General features: G+C 31.8%; 2 long non-coding RNA genes across 3 annotated transcripts; one reads left to right on the top strand and one right to left on the bottom strand.

Annotated features, from left to right (window-relative positions):
* Positions 1–1,294: 1,294 nt before the first annotated feature.
* LOC140177066 (uncharacterized) lies at positions 1,295–5,269 on the bottom strand. Of its 2 annotated transcripts, none has more exons than XR_011868717.1 (7): positions 5,058–5,269; positions 4,927–4,965; positions 4,659–4,824; positions 3,760–3,926; positions 3,403–3,534; positions 1,682–1,885; positions 1,295–1,553 (listed from the first exon to the last, which is right to left on the bottom strand). It is a non-coding gene; the product is annotated as an uncharacterized lncRNA (long non-coding RNA). The 2 variants fall into 2 exon arrangements; XR_011868718.1 differs by having other exon boundaries at positions 4,659–4,818; positions 5,058–5,171.
* A 1,065-nt stretch (positions 5,270–6,334) lies between these two features.
* Positions 6,335–7,804, top strand: LOC112727707 (uncharacterized). Its single transcript, XR_011869164.1, has 4 exons — positions 6,335–6,456; positions 6,535–6,853; positions 6,976–7,051; positions 7,326–7,804. It is a non-coding gene; the product is annotated as an uncharacterized lncRNA (long non-coding RNA).
* The last annotated feature ends 3,200 nt before the right edge of the window (positions 7,805–11,004 follow it).

Genomic DNA, 11,004 nt, shown 5'->3' with positions numbered 1-11,004 from the left:
CGTCAAGTCTCTTCGTCTCTGTCACTGCATCTTCCATTCTCTTAGTGTTTTTAGTTTTTTCTAAATTCTATTTTTAAGTTCTTTTTATTTGTCATAATTTGTTGTTATGATTCTGATTTTTTAATTCTGTTTTAAAATTTTTCAAGTCTTAGGTTTTCTAATTTTTTAATTATTTTATTTGTCGCAATTTGCTGTCATAATTCTATTTCTAATCTGATTATTTGTTACTTGCTAATTTTTGTTAGGGCTATTTGTTGATTTTTTTATTTTGCAGAGATCATCAAAAAAAAAAAAAAAAAATCAAACCTGCACATTCTCCAATTAAACTAGATATAATACTCATTTTTACTGACTTGTATTTGATGGTTTTAACCTCTCCCTCTAAGATTTTGAGACCTGAAAAGCATAAAAAAAATCTCTTAGAAAAATATCTGATTCTTAGTAATTTGTCTTTGAGGATTGCAGTAATTTAAACACTAATCTTCATGAGTTGGGGAAGGAAATCATTAAGGAAGATGATTGAACCATTTTGCTTGAAGCAGGGCTTACATGATCATCATCAGCAAAATTCTGTGGATCATCTGTCAAATCAAATCTGATTAGGTCAATTTCTACATTATATATTCATGAGGTCGTCTTCAGTTTCTCACACTTATTCTTAAATATCCTTATCTTCTTATTTGTCTTGTCTAGATTTTTTACCATGGATGATTCGTTATTGCTAGAAAATCGAGCAACCTTAAAGGCATTGTAGCACTACAAGAAATTATCAGAATACCGACCAATTTAGCGACCGATTCTGGTAGTCGCTAGAACCTTGGTGGCTAAATTCAAAATAGCAACCGATGTTGGTCGCTAATATTTAGTGACCGATTTTCGTGACCAGTTTTCATCCAAGACCACCTAACCATACAAATTAATTTTGGTCGCTAAATCGGTCGCTAACAAGATCGATCGCTAAATAGCAACCAATATTTCGGTCACTAAATCGGTCGCTGAGGTATAAAGTCGCTAAATGGAGACCAATATTTTAGTTACTAAATCGGTCGCTAAATTTTCAGTCGCTAATAGCTAACTTCAAAATTCTAAAATCGGTTGCTAAATCAGTCTCTACTGCTGCTTTCTAATTACAAATTTTAACTAAATTTCACATATATCACTATTAAAATTTAATTTATAAATATAATTCTAACTCAACAAAATATCTAAATAATCAAAGATAGATAACTATTTATTAAGATCGAATGCCAATAATTATTGAAAATCTCAAAAAGATAAAATAAAAAATGGATTCTAATACAAATAAATTTTTATTTAAACATAAAAATCTCGAAGCAACAAAATTGTTCATGACATGTAAATCCAGCAAAATAATAGCAAGTAAAGGCCATATGCAAAAGTATATCCACCTTGTTTGGGAATAACACTTTTTAATAAATGATGCTGAAAAAACAAAACAAAATAATTCTCATCACTAAGGCTACTTCCAAAAGCTGTTTAACGATTAGCCTTGGCGACTCTCTCTATCTCATCCTTTTTTCTTGATAGCATAGCTGAAATGGAAATATTAATTTCAGCATTCATTAGTACGATGAAGAGTAAATGTAATGACATAACTTTCTTGTCACTACATAGACAAAGAATTGCATCTATTATATTAATAGATTTAAATTATAGATACCTATTCGATGAACCTTTTGCTGCGTTAATAAGTTCATCAGCCAAGCATTCGACAATTGTCTTAATGTTCCTGAAAGCAGCTTCTCGCGCACCTGTTGTTAGAAGATAGATGGCCTGATTGACACGGCAAAGAGGCAAGATATCAACAGCCTGCCTCCTAACAACTCCAGCAGACCCAATACGAGTTGCATCTTCACGAGGACCACTGAATAAAAAGATAGAACTCATATAAGTCAACTTTAATAGTGTCAAAGAAATTTTTTTTTTGGGATGAAAATGCTGAAACACGAATTTAGTGAAATGTGAGCACTTCAATAAATTCAAGTTCAAATTAATCAAACCAATAGGGAAACAATTAATCATCATTTCATTCTCCTGTAGTAAAGGTTTTATCAAGTTCAAATTTATTTCAAAATTACATAGTACATAAATAATAGCAGAATGCACTAGTACAAAAGCAATAGAGTGAGACTAAAACATGAATGTAACAAAGAAAGGTTAAAATAACAGTCCATATAAAAACATATTAAGATAAAACATTACATAAAAACTAATGCTCTTTTATTCTTCATTCAATTTACAATTGAGCCTATACTAATTAAGAATTGATTGGTTTACACTTTCAACTACCAACTTCTTGCTAAGCAAACCATACAGTTTTGGTTATTTTTTTTCTTATCAAATATCGTATAAAGATATTCTGATGATAGTTTTTCTTATCCTCAAATTCAAAGAATAAGATAAATAAGCAAAAAACATATTAGAAAGTTTGCAAAATAAGAGAATGTACTTTTATAGTTTTATGTCAATATATCTAAATATTTTACTATAAATATTCCAAAAGTTGCAGAAAAATTAGAATCCAGACCCATGTTCAATTTGAAGTTCCAACTAACAAGAATAAATTAAACTAAACTACCTCCAATACTAACGACAAAGAATTGTCAGAATTAATTACTTTCTTCATGTTTCATTCCAAGCCCTCCATAAGGATCATTCTCATTCTGGTGTTTAGTTTTTATATATATGACTACACAAACTTTAGCTTATATGGCTAATTAATATATGACTTAATTGATGAGAATTTTTGTTTTTGTTTAAATTATTAGTGTACAACAACCACATTTTCTAGCAAGAGTTTGTTTGTTATGTATATTTTCCTTTGTCATTCTAGGTATGTAGTTCTTTCTAGGATTGAATTATTCAGTAGATTGATTGCCCCACTTGAATGTACTAAGGAAAATAAAAAATTATTTGATCTGATAGGTACCAGAAATCAAGAAATAGAAGAATAGATTGCTGTAAAAATTAGAACAAACAGAAATACGTTTCTGCTAATTAAGAAGGAAGAAGAGATGTAGCGAGTAAAAATATATTGAACGATTTTTTCAAACAGAACTTAATTTTACGTAATACTAATACTAACTGAAACCGAAACTAACAGACTAACAAATTCATGGTCAGTTTGGTTAAGATCTTGAGTTTAGTTTTGAACCTATTAAAATTAAGAGAGGAGAGGGGCTTGATTAATAAATCTGCCACTTGGTCTATAATAGGGATGTGAATAACTACTAGTTGCTATCTGTTAATTCTTTCTCTAACTGAACGAAGGTCCAAATCAATTCTGACATAAACAAATATAAAATATGAGTGAATAACGAAATAAACAAATATAAAATATAAATAATCAAAGGACTTGAAGTACTTATAGGTTTCAATTACCTTCTGTGTTGGTTCTCTTTTTCATTAAGAGTGGTTTAGAGTGCCTTTCATCATCACCATCATCATCACCATCATCAATTACAATATAGTCATGATTTTTATGAACTTCTTTGAGCATGCTTTTACAAGTTCCTGTAAATTCAATAATCAAACTATTTTATTTTCAGCATTTATAATATAATAGAATCTAATTTTGATGCATCCTCAAGCAAAAAAGTAATTTCTTTTTACATTAATAATGTGAATGGTTATGTGAAAAAACAAATATAATTTTTATATACTGTAGTGCATGCATTAAAATTGAACTTTATGTATATATAATTTATGTATGAAAAAGATTTATGTAACTCTTTTTACCTTCTTTGCTTCTATTGTTGAATTGTTCTGGCTCTTCAGCAATAATCTCAATAAAGTCATCAAAACATATAATAGTGGAGAGAGGAACAACCTGGCAAAATCCAGAGATTCCAGCAATGGACAGCAAGCTATTGTGGTACTGTTGGGATCATGAGAACACCAAAATTCTGAAAGTTTCAAACACGTAAGAGAAATTCTTAGATAAGCAAGGTTCACCACACCCTCTTTTAAACACAAATTATTTGACAAGGGTAAGAAAAGTATCCATTATGGTAATGAATGAACTTCTGTTATGTTCTCAACAACTTTATATGTAACTCTAAGTATCTCAACTGATCCTAAAAATTCTGTTACAGATTTGAAAGCAAGCTTAACGGATTACAATATAAATAATTGCTTATTGGTTCATCCATGAAGCTATTCAAATTGAGCTTTTTAAAACTGATGCTCAAATTGCCTACGCTTCTCTCTTCTTTATTTTCTCTTTTAAAATCAGTTTTATTAAAATCACTTGTTAATAAGTGTGTGTCATGCTTATGGTGCTGTGAAACTATAAGATGAAGAGAGTAAACTCTAACTCTGGTATGATCCAAATCCAACACCAATACCAACACCAACACTAAAACCTGAAATAAAAACAACTCCTGTAACAAGAGAAAAATCCCCTTAATGTACTGTAACATAGTTCACACTTCACACACATCCTTCAATGTTTCAAAAACAACCAATTAATAATGAATTTTAATTTATACTGCCTCACATTACATTACATATAATCTTTCTTTCAAGGAAAAAAAATGAAACTGCATATCAAGCTGATTACAGAACAAAAATTCTCATAAATTCACCAGCGCCAAAATAAAATAACCGAGCTAAAAGAATTAGAAGAAAGCGATTACCTTTGCAAAATTGGAACAGTAAGATGGAAGAAGCTTTGAGAAGGTTCCACAATCCGTGCCCGGAATCCTAATCGGAAGACCTTTACGATGGTATTAGAGAGAGAGAGAGAGAGAGAGATGTTCGTATGATAGGACAGGGTGTGTGTGGAGCACTCGATTTCTTTCTCTTGGAAGGGTTGTAGGATCAGATCAGAGAACAAAGAAATAAAAAAACAGAGGAAAAAAAAAATCTGAAAACAGATATGAGAGAAAGAGCGTTTTTATTTACCTCTTTGAAACAGATCTGATTTGCTTCTTCCTCCGTGAGCTGGCATCAATGCAAATGACGAAAAGCAATAATTAGAAAAAGAATTCAGAGAGAGAGAGAGAGAGAGAGAGAAAGAGAGAGAATGTGTGAACCTGGCCGGAGCGGGTGGCAAAAAAGACGAGAACGCGAGAAGAAGATTGGAGGAGATGAGAATGGTGTGGGTGGCTTAGGGTTAGGTTGGGTAATTTAGATAATATCATTTTTTTAACTTAGCGACAGCTTTTGTAATTGATTAATTTATAAAATCGGTCGCTGATTTAAAAATCAGCGACCGATTTAGGACCATAACTTTAGCGACTGAATTAGTAACCAACCACGTTATTCTATTTACCTATATATCGGTTGCAAAATCGGTCGCTAAATTAAAAAAAAGCGACCGATTTGGTGACCAAGAGTCCCAAGGATATTCCTTCTTTTGTTTTGGTTGCTAATTCAGTCGCTAAATTAAAAAATGGCGACTGTTTATATTCAAGTTGTATAAAACTAGTCAGTCGCTAATTCGATGGCTATTAGTGACCGATTATGTTAGTCACTAAAATCAGTCGCTAAATTAACAATTAGCAACCGATTTAGTGACCATTAATTTAGCGACTAAATTAGCAACCAAACAATTGTTCATCCTATTTCACTATCAGTTGCAAAATCGGTCGCTAAATAAAAAAATAGCGACTGATTTTAGTGACTGATTTTATTTTGGTTGTTTTTAAAACTTATTGGTTGCTAATTCGGTTGCTATTAGTGACCAATATTGATTTGGTCCTGAAAATTCTGTATTGATCACCAAATCAGTCGCTATTCTGGTACTTTCTTGTAGTGTAGGTCATCATTCTTTAAATATATATTATACTTAGCTGTATCACTTCTTCGAGTTTTTAAATATTGTTGTATCTTTGTAACAATATTGTATTATGTTCATGCCATGTATTAGTACTCATGCGTCATAGGTCATATAATAAGAAAGTAAAGTGGCTTAAAGCAACGAAGTTCTAAAAATCTTGTATCTGTTATTGATTTTGTTTAGATTTTAAATGTTTTTCTTTTATGTACTATTTATTCATATTAAGCTTAATTTGAACTATATACCTTTCTTTGCTTTTGCTTTTTTTAATATTTTAACATATGATCTACTAAAATAACTATTTTTTTCATGTAGCTCTACAAGATCATGAAGGAGCATAAGAATCCTAAAGTTCTTATTGAGGGACTTTTGTGGATGGGTTTAGCTGTTGATGATTTTGGTGTATCATATATAAAGCTTAAGGTGTGTTTTCTGAATTCACATGCTTTTGTTTAAATATGCTAGTATTTTATTGTATTATTATCTTACGGATACTCTTCAAGTGTTGGTTCTAGTTTGTATGTTCTAATGCAATCCTGTTTTGCAGGAGTTAATTGATTTTCTGAAAGAAACTGGGCTGCAGTCAAGTGCAGCTGCCACTAGAAATGCTTCAACTAAGCTTTTCGGTGTTCCGTATAGATTTGTTGGTCCAGGTTACTACTACATTAACTTTTGAATGCCCTTCCCTCATTATTTATTTGTTACAAGGTTCTAAAGTTTTTCCTGTGCAGATATTAAAGAGTTCCTTACTGATGTTAAGCCTGCATTGCTCAGTGCTCTTGATACTGAGTATGAGAAGAATCCATATGAGGTATGCTATTCATGATGTATTTTCTGTTAAATCTTTTTTGTTTCTTAATGTTCCAATTGTCCAATTTTTTTTTCATTTCTTTACTTCATGGAGCATCTGCAACTCCCAAGAGATCAGTCAAAACATCAGACTCATCTTCCTTAATTACTGCTGGTGAGTTGGATAGCTTGCCTCGTGAAGACATTAGTAGAAAGATTACTCCTAATCTTCTGAAGAGCTTGGAAAGTCCTGATTGGAAGGTTTGATTGACAATATCTTTCAAATAATTTGATGTTACTGGCTTGCTTTAACTATTTATTACAACTGAAATGAATGATGTTATTAAGATGTTTCATGACATTCTTCTGTAATTTTCTTTTAGGTTCGTATGGAGTCAGTTGAAGCTGTAAATAAAATACTGGAATAGGCTAACAAGCGCATTCAAGCAACTAGAACTGGTACTTTAGTAGCATTTGTATTATAATTTTGAAACTGTTGCTATGTGTGGGACTAAATTCTGGGTGGTAAAATCCCACATGGACATGAACTTTATATTGCAAAGATTAGGATGATTACATGGATGGGTGGTTACATAAGATTATTTAGGATTATGAATGATTGCATTAGATAAATTTGGGGCAGTGTTGATTATTAAAAGATGGTAGAATCTTGTATTTTTATTGAATAGGTTCTTTCTTAATAATTAGTTGTTTGATTTTTACTATATTTCAGGGATACCAACATACAAAGCTGCTTTAACTTTGCTAATGGTTTTTGGTGTTGGACCAACAGTTTTTGGCAAGTATATTTTCTTCAAGTCTAAAATTTTCTTGATTTATGTATAATCTACATAGATTTATTCCCAAATAAGTGTCTTCAAATGTTAACACTTGTATGTTGGTTCAATGCAATGTGTTTAATGTCTATAAACTTGTGAGGAAAAAAATGGAAGCGTGTTACGTGCCTTCACTGACTTGGCTATGGTTCGAGTTCAGGCAAGAGTAAAGGCTCACAGAATCCAGTTAAGTCATGAGAAGAAGCAACATGAAGCTACAATGAAGAGGGAGAGATTGATATTTTTTATCCCAATGTATTTTATAACTACTTTGGTTAAAAGAGATTGATATAGCTAATTTGGTTTGAATTTTATTAATGTAATACTAATTTTCATTAATTAATTTTTTTAAATGATATTCACAGATTTTTGTCAATGTTTCTTATTGTTTTTAGAGTGCATTAAAGTACGTGTAAAAGCACATGCCATATTTTTTTTAATTTGATAGGGATATAGCCACGCTTTAAAAGTATCGCAATAGGTCCATGTATCTTCGACTATTGGCACGCTTCAAAAGCGAAGTCATATCTTTTACTATTGGCACGCTTCAAAAGCGTAGCCATATCTTTCAATTTTTGGTACGCTTTTAAAGCGTAGCTATAGGGTTATACATATGACCACGCTTTTAAAGCGTGGTAACAGATGAAAGCGTGGTAAAAAAGAAAGTGTGCCGATAGAGCAACTGGCACACTTGCAGATGTGACCCCTTCAAAAACGTGTCGATAGCTCAAAAAGCGTGGCAAAAAGTCATTGGCACGCTTTTTTGCACTTTTCAGCATGCTTTAAAAGCGTGGCAAAATGCTTATTTTCTTGTAGTGAATCCGTTTATGGCCAGATACTCAGTAAGACGACTATACCACATTCGTCAAAATTTCTTTAGACCATATAAAGATCTTTGTAATTTGATTGAGTATAACCCGTGTGAATATTCATTGGATGATCTTTAATCCTTTAGGGACTTTCATATAGATATCACGATCTAATGATCCGTATAAGTAGGCTGTTACCACATCCATTAAATACATATGTAGTTTATGGAATGCGGATAAACTGAGCAAATAACGCAATGTTATTACATCTACTACAGGGGAATATGTTTCTTCATAATCTATACAGGGCCTTTTTGAAAAACCTTGTGCGACAAGTCGAGCCTTATAGCGTACAACTTTATTTTTCTCATTTGTTTTCTCAAAAATACCCATCAATATCCAACAGATTTTACATCTTCTGGTGTACGGACTACAGGTCTAAAGACTTCACGTTTTGCAAGTGAGTTTAACTCAGTCTTCATAGATTCTTCCCATTTTGGCCAATCATTCCTTTGTCGACATTCTTCGACTGTTCTTAGCTCAAGATCCTTACTTTCATGCATGATGTGTAATGCCATATTATATGAAAATATTTCATTGACAGTTGTCTTATTTCGATCCTATTTTTATCCTATAATGAATAATTTATCAAGATCTTGTCATTTTCACAATTTTCATGAACCTGAATATCTTCTGGCGCCAAATTATATCAGAATTTTGGAACTGCAGGTGTCTTTACTATGTCTTTATCTTTTTCAATAGGAATAGTATTTACCTCTTTTCTTTTTCAAGAATTTTTGTCTTTGGAACTGACAAGTCTACCACGCTCCTGGTGTGAATTTGTTTTAGTGGCCACTTGTCCAACTAGGACATCAATTCGAATTGGGGCATTTTCAGTTGGTATATAAGATTTGGTTATCCTCTTTGTATCAGAAAATGCATCAGGAAATTCATTTGCTATTCTTTGCAAATGTATAATCTTTTGAACTTCTAGTTCACATTGCCCTGATCGAGGATCTAAATGCATCAAGGATGATGCATTCCAATTAAGTTCTTTTTTAGGAAGCTTATTCTCCCTAAATGACAATCTGCAAATCGGGTTTAAATACATCTCCAGTTTGTATCTCAAGATACCTCACTATAGAAGGAGAATCATATCTAACATATATCCCCAATTTTATTTGGGGTCCCATTTTGGTGCGAGAAGGTGGTGCAATGGGAACATATATCGCACACCCGAATATTCTTAAATGGAAAACATTTGACTACTGGCCAAAAGCTAATTGCATAGGAGAGAACTGATGGTAACTTATTGGCCTCAAATGAATAAATGCTGCGGCATGTAAAATAGCATACCCCCAAGACAAGGTTGGGAGATTTGTTCTCATAAGTAAGGGTCTAGCAATTAATTGGAGGCGTTTAATAAGTGATTCTGCTAAACCATTTTGTGTGTGAACATTGAGCTACTGGATGTTCAATACTTATTCCGTTAGCCATACAATAAGCATCAAAGGCTTAGGAAGTAAATTCACTAGCATTATCAAGACGAATTGTTTTGATTGGATTTTTGGAAATTGTGTTTTTAATCGAATAATTTGAGCAAGTAATCTTGCAAACGCTAAATTGCGAGAAGACAATAAGCACACATGTGACCATCTCGAAGATGCGTCTATTAGGACCATAAAATATCTAAAAGATCCATATGGTAGATGAATAGATCCACATATATCGCCTTGAATCATTTCTAGGAATTCAGGGGACTCAAATCCAATCTTTACTGGTGATGGCCTTAAAATTAGCTTTCCTTGAGAACATGCTGCACAACAAAATTCACTAGATTTAAGAATCTTCTAGTTCTTTAGTAAATATCCATGGGAGTTTTCAATAATTCTTCGTATCATTGTTGTTCCAAGATGACCCAGTCGATCATGCCAAGTTATAAATTCATTTGGGCTCGTAAACTTCTGGTTTACAATGACATGTGATTCAATTGCACTAATTTTAGTATAAAGCTATATTGTTGCAAGTGAGAAGATTTTTTTTTTTAATTTATAAAGCTATCTTGCTGCAAGTGAGAAGAGAATTTCCTTTTTTTTAGTTTTAGAATCCTCTCTCGTAGTGCATGAGAGAATTTTCTATTTTTTAATAAAAAATAGGATTAAGTATGATTTTGATCCCTAAGATTTAAGTCAAAAAATTTACTTTGTTCCCAACATTTTTAATTTAGAATTCATTCCTATTGACGATTTTAAAACAAAGTTAGAGTTTAGTGACGAATTCAAATGCAAAAAACGAGTGGAGACGAACAAAATTTTTAGTCTAAATCTTAGGGTCTAAAATTGTATTTAACCTTAAAAATAATTTGCAGAATTGAAATCACATTTTCAGATATTCGTATACTGCGAGTAGCTCACTTTATGAAAATAAGTTAATACTATTACAAACAAACTTTTACCGTTTTGGGGTCGAAAAACAGTTAAAAAATTAGTTCTTTCTCCCTACATAAAGAAGTTAATCCCACAAAATAAAAACACATTCATTCACTTTCTTTTAGAACTAAACTCTTCTAAATGTAAGAGTATTAGAGTTCAAAAAATTTTATATGAAAGCAATGGAAGCTAATGTGTATTTATTAGTATATTTTGATGGTGAGATTATACCATATACAAATGATGGTGTAAAATTTACTTGTGCGAGTCTAATATCTTTTATTATTCCTTGTGCAATATCATTTATAATATATATTCCAATGTTAATTATATATTAT

Source organism: Arachis hypogaea, chromosome 12 (genome assembly GCF_003086295.3).
Source record: "Arachis hypogaea cultivar Tifrunner chromosome 12, arahy.Tifrunner.gnm2.J5K5, whole genome shotgun sequence".
Taxonomy (NCBI): domain Eukaryota; kingdom Viridiplantae; phylum Streptophyta; class Magnoliopsida; order Fabales; family Fabaceae; genus Arachis; species Arachis hypogaea.
This window is presented reverse-complemented; position numbering and strand designations above follow the sequence as displayed.